Raw genomic sequence first — 17540 nt, 5'->3', positions numbered from 1 at the left:
TTTTTTTCTTAATTATGTATTCTTAATTCTTTCCTTAATATTTTCAGGATATTAATCCAAATTTGATGTGCTTATTCGGTGCAGCAAAAGTTCCTGTTTAAGAGTAGATCTAGTATAATTAAGCGAAGTTGATTACAATCCTAGAAATAGGACGACATAAATCTGTCGGATTAGAGTCAAATCTAATAAGGGAATCCATAGATCGAGTTAATGCAACAATAGGGGTTTTAATTAGAAAGAGATTTCAATTAATCAACCTAGAGTCAGTTGTTCTTAGTCTCGAAAGAGATATTAACATAATTTAGGGATTTCTACGGATCAAGACAAGTGAATAAATCATTTAATTCAGAGTCAGAATAGTAAGTGAAGTCTAGGTGGATTCTTCCTTGGGTATTGTCTTTATCATTGGTCTATTCGATTATTTCCTTCACTCTCTGTCGCGTTCATTAGTTAATTAGTTTAGTTAATTTTAGATTAAAACAAATCTCTTTTATTTTAGGCTAAATAATAGAAAGATAGTTAATACTAGTACTTTTAGTCCTTGTGGATACGATATTCTGAATTCACCATAGCTATACTACCATTCGATAGGGGCACTTGCCTTAGTCGTGATCGTAGTCTAGTTTAGTGATTCATAAAACGATCATCAAATAGCTATAATTTCATTTAAAAATTTAGACCATATGCTGTTACAGAGAGCTAATTTAATAAAGAATATACTTCGTAACTATGGTTGCTATTATAAGTAAAAAGTTGTTGTAGAGAGTTAAAATAAAACAAATTAAAAATCAATTTTTCTGAAAACTTCTGTTATAACAAAATGCTATTATAATGGGTGACTATTATAGAGAGGACTGTTTGTATATAAATGAAGTAAAAATAAAATTGAAAATAATTAGGGCTTAATATAACATTTGGTACTTGAACTTGACAATTTTATTTCTAATTTGGTACCTAAACTTTTTTTTGGTCCATTTTGGAACCCAAACTTGACATTTTCTTAATTTGTACCTAAACTTAACATTTTTTCTTAAGTTGATACTTAGTCTTTTTTGGGGTCCAATTTGGTACAAGGACTTGCTCTTTTTCCTAATTTGGCACCTAAATTTTTTTTTTGGTACTTGAACTTGTCAAACGATTTACAAATTACTTCAATATACTAACAATGTTTTTTTTATGAAGTAGCAAAAATAATTAATGTATGACCAAAATGTGACAAATGATATGATATTTCTTTTGTATTTTATATGATCAATTAATTTTAGTTTTATTTATTTAATTATTTATTTGTTAATGGATTTCTTTTAATTGGGTTTTTAATTTTTTTTCTTATCTAATGTTAATTTATTAAGCATATTTTTAACATGAATTTTCTCTTACGTTAGAGAACATTTTTCGTAGCATAACAAAAAAAAAATTAACCCTACTAGTATTTTGAGTAATTTTTATAACATTTAATAAAATTAGGTACCAAATTGAACCTAAAAAAAGACTTATGTACTAAATTAGAAAAAAATATTAAATTCATGTGCCAAATTAGGAAAAAATTAAATGCCAAATTAAAAAAAATTAAAACTCAATTACTAAATGTTATATGAAGCCATAATATTATTGCATACAAAGTACTTTTAAGCTTAAAAGAAACCTGGGTGTTTACTTGGTTAAAAAACGAAAACCCATAGATAATAGAATTGGATGAAGCAATGAATCCGTAGTAAATACTGAATTTAAATGGCAAGTGGTATTTATCCCAAATCAATACGCTTAATCTTGTTTTCTTCCAAATAAGGAAAGAAAATGAGTAGGCCTAGTTTTCTTGAACCTCACCTTCATACCTTATATTACCCAATAAGGAAAATTGTAACAATTCAGGGATCCATGAGGCGCCCATTATTAGGACCACTAGAATCTAGTTGACGGTTGACCGGCCTATGCAAAACCACTACAACAGTGAATACTGCTACCCAAAACCAGACACCGATTCGCCTAGAAACATAACTGTAATTTTGAGGAAAACCAAACCATTTGGTGTGCTTTACGTAATCTAGTAAGCTGGAAATGTGTTTCAATTCAGCTGCTATAAATAGATTCTTGCTAGCTTTCTTCTTTCATCATAAACTACATACAGAAGAAAAAACTAGTGAGCAGACAAATCAAAGAAGACTTTATTGTTAACAGCCATTATGAGTACTGCTGGTCAGGTCATTCGTTGCAGAGGTGATCTTTCGACTCTCTCCCTCTATTGTGCGATTGCTTGTTATACGATAACTGGGTTCTTTTTCTGGGATTTATCTGGTTTTGAATTTTTCTGTTGATTTTGACTTTTGCGGTTTTGATGCATGTTAAAACACTCTTTCTTTGATGAATATTCTTCAATGGTTGGCCATTATTTTTCTAATTCAGTGGATGTGCTATTATTGCAGCTGCTGTGGCGTGGGAGCCGGAGAAGTCATTGTCCATAGAGGAAGTGGAAGTGGCACCACCACAGAAGGATGAAGTTCGTATTAAGATACTCTTCACTTCTTTATGTCACACCGATGTCTACTTCTGGGATGCTAAGGTTCACACTTCTCTTTTTTTCTTACTTCAACTTGTTAGGAGAAAGATTTTCAATCTAACTCTGACATTGTTTCTGTTATTGTAGGGACAAAATCCACTGTTTCCTCGCATACTTGGCCATGAAGCTGGAGGGTATGTATAGCCAGTCTAAATATTTACAGTTCCTATAATATTCTTATTATGTGTATACGCATTAAACCTTTTCTTTGATTATTGTTTAGGATTGTGGAGAGTGTAGGAGAGGGCGTGACTGATCTAAAGCCAGGGGACCATGTTCTCCCCATCTTCACTGGGGAATGCAAGGAGTGTTCCCATTGCTTGTCTGAATAGAGTAACATGTGTGATCTCCTCCGAATCAACACTGATAGGGTTGGAATGATTAAAGATGGAAAATCCAGGTTTTCCATCAACGGGAAGCCTATCTACCACGTCCTTGGGACGTCTATTTTCAGCGAATATACTGTTGTCCATGTCGGCCAGGTCGCCAAGATCAATCCACGTGCTCCACTTGATAAAGTTTGTATTTTGAGCTGCGGGATGTCCACAGGTTAGTTAATGACTAAATTTTTCTACCCCCTTTTCTTTTGGATATGTAAACGATGTATATGAAAGTGAAGGAGTTCTTGTTTCACAACTTGTTTTGCTTTTGTTCTTGTAGGTTTGGTGCCACTGTTAATGTTAAACCCAAAAAAGGGTCAATCTGTTGCGATTTTCGGACTAGGAGTTGTCGGTCTTGCTGTGAGTTATTCTTGTCGCTTTGATGTTATATTTTCTTCTTCTTGGCGACTAGAAAGAGTGTAGGACTTATTTATCATTAATTCTCTGTTCTGCAATTTAGTCTGCCGAAGGAGCAAGAGTTTCTGGTGCTTCGAGGATCATTGGCGTTGATTTGAACCCCAGCAGATTCGAACAAGGTAGCATTGGTTTTGTAGTTACTTGAACAAAACATTCCAAGATCGGTTATGTTTCTGGTTAAGCAAAGTTACAAAACTAATCATGTTTATTCTTATTAATTGTTGCAGCCAAGAAATTCGGTGTTACAGAGTTTGTAAAGAAATTCGGTGTTACAGAGTTTGTGAATCCAAAAGATAACAACAAACCTGTCCAAGAGGTTGGTTCCCACTTGAAAATTCATTTCTATAGCATCCTGCTGGATTCTGATTGGAACATAACCATTAGTTACTAGGGTCACCTTGCGTAAAACCTGTCAACTTGTTATGGGATCTGATAAACCATAAAAGTAACACATTTTAATCTCATACTTAGCATATTTTTGGATGGTTTATCATATAATTTAGTGAATTAAATGCTCCTAATCCCTTAATTCCATATTTTATACTTAAGAGAGCATAGGGGAACAAAAGGAGCATAAAACGGGCCAAAAACGGACAAAACGGGTTGACTGAAAGATCCACATGGCCAAGACGAATTCCACACGGGCAAAGCACACGCCCATGTGGCAGCCTATGTCGATATCGCTCCCTGTTTCCCAAATACGCGGAAAAAGCCAAATTTTAGGGTTTCTGAGCATTCTAAAGTCTATATAAACACACTAGAAGCAGACTTAAGGGGACACGCAGAGCAGAAAGTAGAAATTACTCGAAGGAAGCCATTGAAATCGTCTCAGAAGCAGATCCACGTCAAGATTGAATATCTCCATTCAAATTTCTTTGAAAGTTTATTTGGGTTTTTCATGTCTTGTTGTTTTTCTAAATTTGAGATGTCTTCCATTTATACTATGAACTAAATTCCCTAGATACCTAGGGAAGATGAAACCTAAGACGGATCTTATTATCTAATGTTGAACTAAATTCCCTAGATACCTAGGGAAGATGAAACCTAAGACGGATCTTATTATCTAATGTTTTGAATTTAATGATAAATACTTGTTCTTATTCTTAATTATGAGTTCTTAATACTTGTTTTAATATTTTCAGGATATTAATTCAAGCTTGATGTTGTTCAGTGGAGCAAAAGCCTCTGTTTAAGAGTAGATCTACCAAAATTAAGTGGAGTTGCATGCAATCCTAAAGATAGGACGACATAAATCTGCCGGATCAGAGTCAATCTAATAAGGGAATCTATAAATCGAGTTAATGCGAATAGGGGTTTTAATTAGAAAGATATTTCAATTAATCAACCTAGAGTCAGTTGTTCTTAGTCTCGAAAGAGATATTAGCATAATTTAGGGATTCCTACGGATCAAGACAAGTGAATAAATCGTTCGATTCAGAGTCAGAATAATAAGTAAAGTCTAGGTGGATTCTGCTTTGGGTATTGTTTTTATTATTGGTTTATTCGATTATCTTCTTCACTCTCTTTCGCTTGTAGTAGTTAATTAGTTAGTTAATTTTAGATTGAAATAGATCTATTATATTTTAAGCTAAATAATAGAAAGATAGTTAATACCAGTACTTTTAGTCCTTGTGGATACGATATTCTGGACTCACCATAGCTTTACTATCATTCGATAGGTATGCTTGTCTTTGTCGTGATTGTATCCTAGTTTAGTGAACCATAAAACGATCATCAAGTTTTTGGCACTGTCGCCAGGGACTAAGATATTAGGAACGCTTGATTTTTATTAATTTAGCCATTTTTATTTTATTACATTTAATTTTTGTTTTAGTTTTATATTTAATTACTAATTTTCCTTTTGTTTGCTTCTGGCAAGTTCTTGTAGTTTATGACTAGAAAGAATCCGTCAGGACCATTATTATTCAATAATGAAATTGAAAATACAGCTCGTAGAAATCGTAGAGAAATAAGGTGGAGCTTACAGTATATAAAGGAAGAGCATGAGGACGATACTAATACTATCGAGGAGATGGCTGAAAATAAAAATAATTCGCTACCTCCTATGGTTGCCGCAATTCCTGTAAATTAGAATCCTACTCCTTATACTATGTACGATTATGCTAAGCCCAATCTCACTGGGGCTGAATCGAGTATTGTTCGACCTACTGTCACTGCAAACAATTTCGAACTGAAGCCAAATACAATTTAGATGATCCAGTAGTTTATTCAGTTCGATGGTTTGCAAGAGGAGGATCCAAATACTCATTTGGTCAACTTTCTGGAATATTACGACACTTTCAAGATCAATGGCGTTTCTGACGACGCCATTCGCCTAAGGCTATTTCCCTTCTCGTTAAGAAATAAGGCTAAGCATTGGTTGAACTCCCTACCACGAGGTTCAATCACTACTTGGGAACAGATGACAGAGAAGTTTCTACTAAAGTACTTTCTACCAGCTAAGACAGCCAAATTGAGGAACGATATCTCTTCCTTTGTACAGATGGATTTAGAGACTTTATACGATGCATGGGAGAGGTATAAGGACTTACTAAGAAGGTGCCTTCACCATGGGTTACCTTTATGGCTACAGGTTCAAACTTTTCATAACAGTTTGAACCCCTCAACTAGGAAAATGGTCGATGCAGCTGCCGGTGGAACCATAAATAACAAAACACCTGAGGAGGCTTATGAGTTTATAGAGGAGATGTCATTGAATAACTATCAGTGGCAAATCATGAGAACAAAGCCAACGAAATCAACTGGTGTTTTCAACCTAAATGAAGTCACCATGCTATCAAACTAGGTAGAACTCTTGAATAAAAAGATTGACAGTGTATGCAGTTCTACGCAGGTACATTCGGTGATGCAATGTGACTCGAATAGAGTTGGAATGGGCAATTCAGAATATTTACCCTTCGGCCCCAGAATGGAGAACGAGCAAATAAATTATATGGGTAATAATCCTCAACCTCAAAATCATCCTTACAGTAACACTTACAATGCAAGTTAGAGGAACCACCCAAATTTCTCATGGGGAGGCCAAGGAAATCCGAGGCCACCACCCCCTCTAGGCTTCCAACAACAACCTTACCAGCAAGAGAAAAAGTCAAACCTTGAAGAGATGATGACGAAGTTTATTTTAGTGGTGGAAACCCATTTTCAAAATACTGAAACTACACTTAAAAATCAATAAGCATCGATTCAAGGGCTGAAGAATCAAATAGGACAACTGGCTAAGATGATTTCAGAAAGACCACAAGGAAGTCTGCCTAGTAACATCGAACCCAACCCAAAACAGCACGTGAAAGCAGTTACCCTAAGGAGTGGGAAAGTGTTAACTGAATCTGAAAAGAAGCTTCCACAAGAATCTGATAGGAAAGAGGATGAGGAGGTAAAACCCGAATAAAGTGAAAGACCGGTGCTGAAGGAATATAAACCACCAATCTCATATCCAGCGAAGTTGAAGAAAGACCGCATGGATGCACAATTTGGTAAATTTTTTGAACTTTTTAAACAGTTACATATTAACTTACCTTTTGTTGAAGCTATTTCGCAGATGCCTACATATACAAAATTTTTGAAGGAGCTTCTAACAAATAAAAGGAAGTTTGAAGAGTTATCTATAGTAAAACTCAACGAAGAGTGCTCAGCCATACTCCAAAATAAACTACCAACCAAACTGAAAGATTCAGGAAGTTTTACTATTCCCTGCTTAATTGGTAGTTTAAATGTTGAGAAGGCACTAGCTGATTTAGGCGCTAGCATTAATTTAATGCCTTACAAAATGTTCAAGCAACTTGGCCTTGGGAACCAAAACCTACTAGGATGAGTATACAACTAGCTAATAGATCTGTTAAATACCCTAGGGGTATTATTGAATATGTACTCGTAAAAGTAGATAAATTCATATTCCCTGTTGATTTTGTTGTGCTTGGTATGGATGAGGATGTTGAGGTGTCTTTAATTTTAGGTCACCCATTTTTAGCCATTACTAGGGCTGTTATTGATGTAGGCGACGATAAACCTGTACTTAGGGTAGGTGACGAGGAGATTATTTTTAAAATTTATGATGCCATGAGATTTTCTAAAGAACAAGATGACTCCTGCTATTTTATTGATTCTATTGATCATGCTACTCAAGATTCTTTACAGGAAATCGTTCATAAGGACACGTTGGAACTGTGTCTTGCCCAAGAAGAGGAGGTAAATGACGATGATGCTGTGTTAGGTAAGACAAAAGCTAAATTAAATTCTAATGAGTCTTCACTGAGATAGAAGAATTATGAGGGTATTGAGGTAAATAATGAGTTAAAATTAAAACCCTTTGTTGAAGAACCTCCTAAATTGGAATTGAAGCAATTACCAAATCACCTAGAATATGCGTTTCTTGGAAATAATTCCACATTACCAGTGATTATTACTTCAAATTTACAGCCAACCGAAAAGCACGAGTTACTTCAAGTGTTGAAGGAGTATAAAAGAGCCATAGCTTGGAAGAATTCTGACATAAGAGGGATCAATCCTTCTTTTTGCACACATAAAATTTTAATGAAAGATGAATATAAACCTTGTGTGCAAGCTCACAGACGACTGAATCCTAACATGAAAGAAGTCGTAAAAGCTGATGTAATTAAACTTCTAGATGCTGGAGTTATTTATCTTATTTCTAACAGTTCTTGGGTGAGTCTTGTGCAGGTTGTCCCTAAGGAAAGAGGCATGACTGTTGCGGCTAATGAGAAGAATGAATTGATCCCAACACGAACAGTCACAGGATGGAGAGTTTGCATTGACTATAGGAAGTTGAACGATGCCACTAGAAAAGATCACTTTCCCTTACCATTCATTGATCAGATGTTGGAAAGATTATCTGGGCATATGTATTATTGCTTCTTAGATGGACTCTCTGGTTACTTCCAAATTCCAATAGCTCCTGAGGACCAAGAGAAAATGACATTTACATGTCCATACGGTACGTTTGCGTATCAACAAATGCCTTTTGGATTATATAATGCTCATGCTACTTTTCAGCGATGCATGTTGGCCATTTTTGATGAACTCGTAAAAGACATTATGGAGGTATTTCTGGATGACTTATCGGTATTCGGTAACTCTTTTCATCTTTGCATTAAAATTTTAAAACAAGTTCTAATGAGATGTGAGGAAAGAAACCTTGTACTGAATTGGAAAAAATGTCACTTCTTGGTTCGTGAAGGGATTGTTTTAGGCCACAAAATTTCTAGTCAAGGGATCGAGGTTGACAAAGCAAAAATTGGAACCATTGAGAAATTACCTCTCCCTAGTTCAGTTAAGGCTATCCGAAGCTTTATAAGACATGTTGGATTTTATAGAAGATTTATTAAAGATTTTTCTAAAATAGCTAAGCCTTTAACAAATTTACTAGAAAAAGATGTGTCTTTCAATTTCAATCAGAAATGTTTAGAAGCATTTAATACTCTTAAAGATAAATTAATTAATGCTCCGATTGTAGTTGCACCTGATTGGAATTTACCTTTTAAACTAATGTGTGATGCGAATGATTTTGCAATAGGCGCGCTTCTTGGACAGAGAAGAGACAAGCATTTTCAACCGATCTATTACGCTAGCAAGATATTGACAGCCCAACAAGAAAATTACACGACGACTGAGAAAGAATTATTGGCTGTGGTTTTTGTATTCGATAAATTTAGACCATATTTAATATTATCTAAAGTTTTCATCTACACTGACCATTCAGCTCTTCGATATCTCCTTACTAAATCAGATGCAAAACCTCGACTAATAAGATGGATTTTATTGTTGCAGGAATTTGATTTAGAAATTCAAGATAAGAAAGGAGCAGAAAATTTGCAGCAGATCATTTGTCCAGATCAGAAAACCCACATCTTACGAGCTTGATGAACATGAGATAAATGACTCGTTTCCTGAAGAACAACTCTTGGTTATAACTGACTCTGAGAGCCCTTGGTTTGCAGATATTGCGAATTATCTAGTTGCTAACATCATTCCAAAAAGGTTGACACATAATCAAAAGAAGCGATTCTTTACCGATATGAAAAATTATTTTTAGGAGGATCCTTTTCTTTTGTGTGCATGCGTAAATCAAGTAATTCGGAGATGTGTTACAAAATCAGAAGCGAGTAAGATCTTGGAACACTGCCACTCAGGTCCAACAGGAGTACATTACAGTGGAACTAGGACAGCACATAAAGTACTCAAATCAGGTTTTTATTGGCCCACACTGTTCAAAGACGCTAATAGGTATATTACTTCTTGTAATAAATGCCAGAGAACAGGTAATATATCTAAACATGATGAAATGCCTCAAACATATATGCTCTCATGTGAAATATTTGATATTTGGGGTATCAATTTTATGGGCCCATTCCCTAGTTCGTATGGCAATAAATATATCCTAGTAGCAGTCGATTATATGTCGAAATGGGTAGAAGCTCAAGCTTTACCTACTAATGATGCTAGAGTGGTAGTTAGATTTCTCAAAAAGCTCTTCTCTCGATTCGGAACACCTAGAGCAATCATTAGTGATAGGGGTACACATTTTTGTAATGCTCAATTTGATAAAGTACTTAAGAAATATGGAGTACATCACAGGATAGCTACCCCTTATCACCCTCAAACCAGTGGACAAGTTGAAGTCGCCAATCGAGAACTTAAACGCATCTTAAAGAAAACTGTAGAATCAAACAGGAAGGATTAGGCGACAAAAGTAGATAACACTTTATGGGCCTATAGAACCACTTTTAAAACTCCCATAGGAACCTCTCCTTACAAACTTGTTTATGGGAAAAGTTGCCATCTACCATTTGAATTAGAGCATAAAGCATTTTGGGCTATAACATTCCTTAACTTTGATCTCAAACTCACAAGTGAGAAGAGATTGATGCAGCTAAACGAGTTAGATGAATGGCGAGCAAACGCTAATGAGAACTCACGATTATACAAAGAAGCTACAAAGCGATGCCACGACGCTCATTTAAAGAAGCCCAAACAATTCGAAGTTGGAGATCTTGTCCTCTTGTATAATTCAAGGCTCAAATTGTTTTCGGGAAAGCTGAAATCAAGATGGTCAGGTCCATTCGTAGTGCAAATCGTTTTCCCATACGGTACGATAGAGGTAACTCACCCAGAATTTGGAAAATTCAAGGTAAACAATCATCGACTTAAAATCTATAATGGTGAGGATTTTAGGAATGATAGAGAGGAGCTTCAGCTCCTTAAACTTTTGTAACCATGCGCACAAGGTAAGTCCAGCTTAGACTTTAAATAAGCGCTTCTCGGGAGGCAACCCGAGTATTAATTTTATTAATTTCCTTATTTTCATCTTACGATATTTCTTTAATAATTACTGACATTAAAAAAAGTACAGGTTTTTTAACCACACGGCCAGGACACACGGACATGTCCTTGGCCGTGTGATCTATCAGAGGTGCAACAAATAAATTACACGGTCGTGCAATGTGGCCATGTAACCCACATGGGCTGGACACACGGGTGTGTCCTTAGCCATGTGGATTTTGGGTCTTAGTTTTTAAAATTTGAAAAATTCAACAGTAGGCTACACGGCCTGGCGACACAGTCGTGTGGCCAACACGGCCTGTACACACCGATGTGTCCTTGGCCGTGTTGACCCTAGAGCTAAATTTTCCCAAATATCGACAGAGACATAGCCTAAAAAAGGACACACAGGCGTTTGACACGGCCGTGTGGACTACACGGCCTAGACACACGGGCGTGTCCTAGGCCGTGTGAAAACTGAAGCTAATTTTTTAAATTTTAAACAAGACAGAGAGCTCCACAGGCGAGGCACACGACCGTGTGCTCGGACACACGAATGTGTAAGATACTACACGGGCATGGGAGAAGCGAACAACGTAGCACATGGCCGTGCGGCATGGCCGTATGCACCACACGGCCTAGACACACGGGCTTGTCCAATACCGTCTGACTAGTAGGCTATTATTTTCCTCGACAAACATGGGCTGGATTTTGAGCCACACAGGCGTGTGACATGGTCGTGTGGCCCGACACGGGGCTCATATGATTGTGTCCATTTTAAAAATCTCCAACCCTAATTTTTTTCTCTTTTTACTTTTTATCCTCTTCTCCAAATTTTTCCCAAACACTCGCCGCCTTTGACCTAACCCCCACGTTTTTTGCCACCATCATCTGCATTCCCCCTCCCCTTTCTTTCCCTTTCTTTCCCCTTATCCCCTCCTTTTGTCCTCCTAGTCTTCTCTTTTCTTCCCTACGACGCACAGCCCTCCCATCACCACCGACTAGCCCCAACCAAAATCACCCCGTCCCTAGCACATACTCACCTCCGTTGCACTCGACCCCCTGACTGCTGGTCACGCTCCTTTCCAACCACCGCCTTCATACCGTCGGTTACTCTATCCCTTTGACTCATTTTTCTTATTTTTATCCTTTATTTACTGTATTCCTTATTGCTTTATTCTATTTATAATTCATTTTAACTTATTTCTTTATTTTGATTATGTTAATATATATTTTGATACAGTTTAGTTTAGATTCATTAGTCTTCTTATTATTTTGACTTTTCTTTAACACTGCTGTTTTTCTCTTTTATTTCATCTAAGGTTGATTTTTCATGCTTCTAGTTTAGTTTATTTTTACATTATGATTGGCTGGTTCATATTAGTTTAATAAGATATTTCATTTTCACATTATTATTACTGATTACTATAATATGCTGTCTGTTTTGCTTGTTAAGGTTAGTACATTTAGGAATAGATTCCACATATTAGCCATTTTTTTATTTTCTCATATTAGAGTCCTTTAAAGTCAACACTTTCAATTATTCACATACTTATTTGTCGTCTTCTCTATGCGTTTGGTTAGTGATGTTTTTATTAAAATATTTTATTTTTCAGATTTATCATGACAAACACTCATGGCAAGTCCAAGTCGCTGTCCCCACTTCAAAAAAGCGAAAGAGCCTCGGTGGAACCTCATCTTTAAGTGCATCAGCCAAGGCTCGCCACCCTTATCTCCGATTTTCAGCGGGCCCTCAGGAGGAACTATTCCAGCTTCATTGAGTACGACCCCTCGGTATGGGTTGTTGCATTGATTGGGCCGCGCTAGAACAGGTTCATTTGGCTAATGATGTGCGCTCAATTATTACCACAGCGTCGTGGGATAGGTTCTTCACCATCATCGAGCCCATTTACTCGGAGCTCAATTTAGAGTTCGGTACCACCTTCTTAGTCCAGCAGGTCATGTCAGTCCATGACGGGCCCAGTACAATCACCTTTCACCTTGGCGGGTTGGTACGACACATGAGTGTCTCAAAGTTCGGTGCTGCTTTGGGACATTACACAGAAGAGTTCATGAGTGCCGAAGATTTTCTTCAACTTCATCGACATATTCATTACTCGCCCTCTCAATGTTGGACTGAGCTCATGGGCGACCTGACTAACTACGACGCGAGTCGCTCGAAGGCAATACATCTCTCTCAGGCCTTACGATATATTCACGCCCTCCTAACTCACACTTTGACGGGACGGAGAGAGAGCACTGGAGTGGTTAGTACCTATGACACCTATTTCTTGTGGAGCATGACTACCGGACATGTGTTTGATTTGGCGTATTTCATCGCACTCGCTTGTCTTAATCAGACTGAACGCCATAAGAAGGGCCCCATCTGTCTCAGGCATTACGTGACTTGTCTCACTCGACACTTCGATTTACTCGACACACCGGAGCAGTCTTCGACACTTACCCTAGTCGGTCAGTTGTCCTCTCAAGGTATCTCGAGCATGATCCGTATGAGGATGATCGAGCAATGATGTGGAGTGGACCCCCTCAATACAGACTAGTTCAGTCTGACATCCAGCATAACCCAAAGGACTTCACTGATGATGTTCCTCCCTATCACGAGAACCCACCATAGCCTCCATCATCGAGTCACCGACATGCTCCCCCTACTGCTAGCTTTCGAGGAGTGTCATATGAGGAGTTCATGAGTTCTCGTTAGTACTGTGCTCAGAGGTTCGACAGTATTGATACGACTTTATAGCAGATCTGTCAGTATCTTCATATCACTCCTCCAGCGCCACCGGCTCGTGACACTGATCAATCGAATGATGAGGACCATTGAGTCTGATTATTTTTATTTTTATTTTTATTTTTATTTTTATTTTTCTTTTTATGTTTATTTTGTTTTCCTATTTTGAACTTTATTTTAATTATTATGGTTGTTTCTTAACGAGTAACCCTTTAATCTTCTTCAGCATTGTGTTTATTTTCTTATCAGTTGCTCAGAATTTCGCACTACCCCTACATTTATCTACAATTCCGCATTTCACAATTCTAGGAAATTCATCCACCATTCAGGGCAGTTTCAATTATCTCCCTATATTACGATATTTTGTTTCTATTATGATTTATGTTTATTTGTACATTGAGGACAATGTACATCTTAAGTGTGGGAAGGTTATTTATATGATTATTTGAAAATCCCTGAATTATGCCTTATGTTTATGTAATTTTCTCATATTACTTTTAGAATGAACTCTTATTGATTTATGATTCTTATTGATATATTTTAGATTAAATTCATAGATACTTGTGCATTGATGGTATAAACTTTAAGATAGTAGAGAATCAAGCATGACAAGTCTATTTTTCAGAATTAAAAATTTTTAAGATGTTTCCCTAAATTGCTTGAAGTTGAAATTTGCAAGATTGACATCAAAAACCATAATTTTTGTAAGATTTTGAGCCTTTAGAGCATACATTCTTCTTGCTCACTTTATTATTGGTTATGAGTGTGTCAATATTGAATTATTATTCTAGAACTTGCTTTGATTATACATGTCGAGACCACACCTTTGATTTGATATATTAAGTGATAAAGGAACTTAGGTTTTAACCCACTTGTCCCACAAAAAGCCTACCTTCACAAATTAACCCTTAGTGAACCCCTTTGACCCTAACATACCGTTTCTTAATTTATTCTTAATATTAACCCAAACATCATACTTTTTGTTTCACTAAGAATTTTTTCTATTTTGTTAACTCTCTTTTGGTCAAGATTTGATTTGGTTAATTGCCTAACTATGTTCTTTTATTTTCATTGTATAATTTTCTCTTATTATTCATTCAGTCAAAAAAAAAGAAAAAGAGAAAATATATATATAATATTTACATACATGTTGATTATTATTAGTTCTTTGCCTTGAGCTTAAATAGTTAATTTCATATTTTGAGAAGAAGCTCATGTTTATCTTTAATAAATTCGATTGATGTAATTATTTAAGTATTAGTTTATTTTTCTAGTTAGGTAATTTATCAATTCAATCTCGATTCTAACCTTCTTTTTCAGCCTTTATCCACACCTTTAACCTAAGCCCTGTTACAACTCTTTAAAGACCTTTTGATTTGTGTATCACATCATTTTATAATGGTGGAGATTTGATTTTCATGCAAGCTTATGGTAATAACCTTTTATGTTTGACTCTTGAGTGCTTAATTTTTTGAATCTTAAACACTTTGAGTGATTTGAGTGAATCTTTAGTGAGGATGTCAATTCTTGTTAATTTTTGAATTAAAGGTAATTATTTAGATAAAAGGAAATAGCTATATTTTCATGCTTTTAATGTTAGACTTGGAGTGCTTGTACATTTAGTGCTCTTTTAGTTGAATTATCAATGTATGATTATTTGTGAAATTATGATAAAACATTATTGATGAAAATTATGAATTGAGAAAGTTTAATTTTAATTGTGAGTTGAGAATTTTGCTTGAGGACAAGCAAATGTTTAAGTGTGGGAATATTTGATAAATCATAAAAGTAACACATTTTAATCCCATACTTAGTATATTTTTAGACGGTTTATCATATAATTTAGTGAATTAGATGCTCCTAATCTCTTAATTTCATGTTTTATACTTAGGAGAGCATAGGAGAACAAAAGGAACATAAAACGGGCCAAAAATAGACGAAATTGGCTGATTGAAAGATCCACATGGCCAAGACGAATTCCACACGGGCTGAGCATACACCCGTGTGAGCCACACCGGCTTGCCACACGCCCATGTGGCAGTCCGTATCGATATCGCTTCCTGTTTCCCAAATAAGCGAAAAAAGTGAAATTTTAGGGTTTCTAAACATTCTAAAGTCTATATAAATACACTAGAAGCAGACATAAGGAGACTATCTTTGGATGTGTACCCCTCCTAGCACAGTCATGTGGCAGTCCGTATCGATATCGCTCCCTGTTTCCAAAATAAGTGGAAAAAGCCAAATTTTAGGGTTTCTGAGCATTCTAAAGTCTATATAAACACACTAGAAACAAACCTAAGGAGACACGTAGGGTAGAAAGCAGAAATTACTCGAAGGAAGCCGTTGGAATCGTCTCAGAAGCAGATTCACGTCAAGATTGAAGATCTCCATTCAAATTTCTCTCGAAGTTTATTTGGGTTTTTCATGTCTTGTTGTTTTTCTAAATTTGAAGTGTCTTCCTTTTATACTATGAACTAAATTCCCTAGATACCTAGGGAAGATGAAACCTAAAACAGATATTATTATTTAATGTTTTGCATTTAATGATAAATACTTGTTCTTGTTCTTAATTATGAGTTCTTAATACTTATTTTAATATTTTAAGGATATTAATTCAAGATTGATGTGCTTATTCAGTAGAACAAAAGTCCCTATTTAAGAGTAGATCTACCATAATTAAGCGGAGTTGCATGCAATCCTAGAGATAGGATGACATAAATCTACCGGATTAGAGTCAAATCTAATAAGGGAATCCATAAATCGAGTTAATGCGACAATAGGGGTTTTAATTAGAAAGAGATTTCAATTAATCAACTTAGAGTAAGTTGTTATTAGTCTCGAAAGAGATATTAACATAATTTAGGGATTTCTACGGATCAAGACAAGTGAATAAATCATTTCATTTAGAGTCAGAATAATAAGTGAAGTTTACGTGGATTCTTCCTTAAGTATTGTCTTTATTATTGGTTTATTCGATTATCTTCTTCACTCTCTGTCACATTTAGTAGTTAATTAGTTAGTTAATTTTAGATTAAAACAGATCTCTTATATTTTAGGCCAAATAATAGAAAGATAGTTAATAGTAGTACTTTTAGTCCTTGTGGATACGATATTCTGGACTCACCATAGCTTTACTACCATTCGATAGGTACGCTTGCCTTTGTCGTGATCGTAGTCTAGTTTAGTGAACCATAAACGATCATCAGGATCCTTATTAAGAAATGATTCTAATGATTAGGTCATTGTTGAGATGACTGGTGGAGGAGTCGACCGCAGTGTTGAATGTACGGGGAGTATCCAAGCCATGATTTCTGCATTTGAATGCGTCCAAGATGTAAATAGCTTCACAACATTTTCCTCTTCATCAATGATGCTAGATTATATCATTTTTCATGTTTATCTGAAATGACTTGATTTTCAGGGGTGGGAAATTGCGGTGCTTGTGGGTGTTCCTAACAAGGACGATGCATTCAAAACTCACCCAGTGAATCTGCTGAATGAGAAGACTCTGAAGGGTACTTTTTTTGGAAACTACAAACCTCGGTCTGACATTCCTGCTGTTGTGGAGAAATATATGAACAAGGTGAGTTTATCTTTCTGTTTATTGGAACCAGGAGTGAGTGTTGAACACCAAAACAGAATGTGTTTGATATTTATGCATGAATATGTAAATGCTGGTTCGAATATGTATTGGACATGAGTACATTTTCTCTTCCATACAAATATACTAGCAGACAGTAAAGATTGTGATATCTTTAATGTTGCAGGAACTTGAGCTGGATAAATTCATCACACACATTGTGCCCTTCTCAGAGATCAACAAGGCATTTGAGTTGATGCTGGCGGGTGAGGGACTGAGATGTGTGATTCGCATGGATGAATAAGGAATGACTGGCCTGGATTGTTTTGCAAAGAGTGATCAAGGAAATAAATAATGTATGCTATACATGCTTTTGCTGTTTCTAATGGTAAATTGTGTCCTATATTCATGTCTCTCATTCTGCTTTCCTATTGCCCTGGGTTCAACTTGTTGACCCTTACAGGCTTCTTTATTATATATTTCATATGTCATGGATAAATATCATATTCGACAAATGCCAATGTTACTCACTTTCATAAAAAAATAATGTTGCATTGAAAT

General features: G+C 36.0%; 1 non-coding gene and 1 pseudogene across 1 annotated transcript; one reads left to right on the top strand and one right to left on the bottom strand.

Annotated features, from left to right (window-relative positions):
* The first annotated feature begins 2142 nt into the window (after positions 1 to 2142).
* On the top strand, positions 2143 to 17295 carry LOC107951518 (alcohol dehydrogenase class-P-like; annotated as a pseudogene).
* Positions 5825 to 5931, bottom strand: LOC121217033 (small nucleolar RNA R71). The gene has a single exon (XR_005913242.1). It is a non-coding gene; the product is annotated as a small nucleolar RNA R71 (small nucleolar RNA).
* Positions 17296 to 17540: the final 245 nt, after the last annotated feature.

The sequence above is a fragment of the Gossypium hirsutum genome, chromosome A02, assembly GCF_007990345.1.
Source record: "Gossypium hirsutum isolate 1008001.06 chromosome A02, Gossypium_hirsutum_v2.1, whole genome shotgun sequence".
NCBI lineage: Eukaryota > Viridiplantae > Streptophyta > Magnoliopsida > Malvales > Malvaceae > Gossypium > Gossypium hirsutum.
Note: the sequence above shows the minus strand (reverse complement) of the source record. Positions and strands in the feature narration are given on the sequence as shown.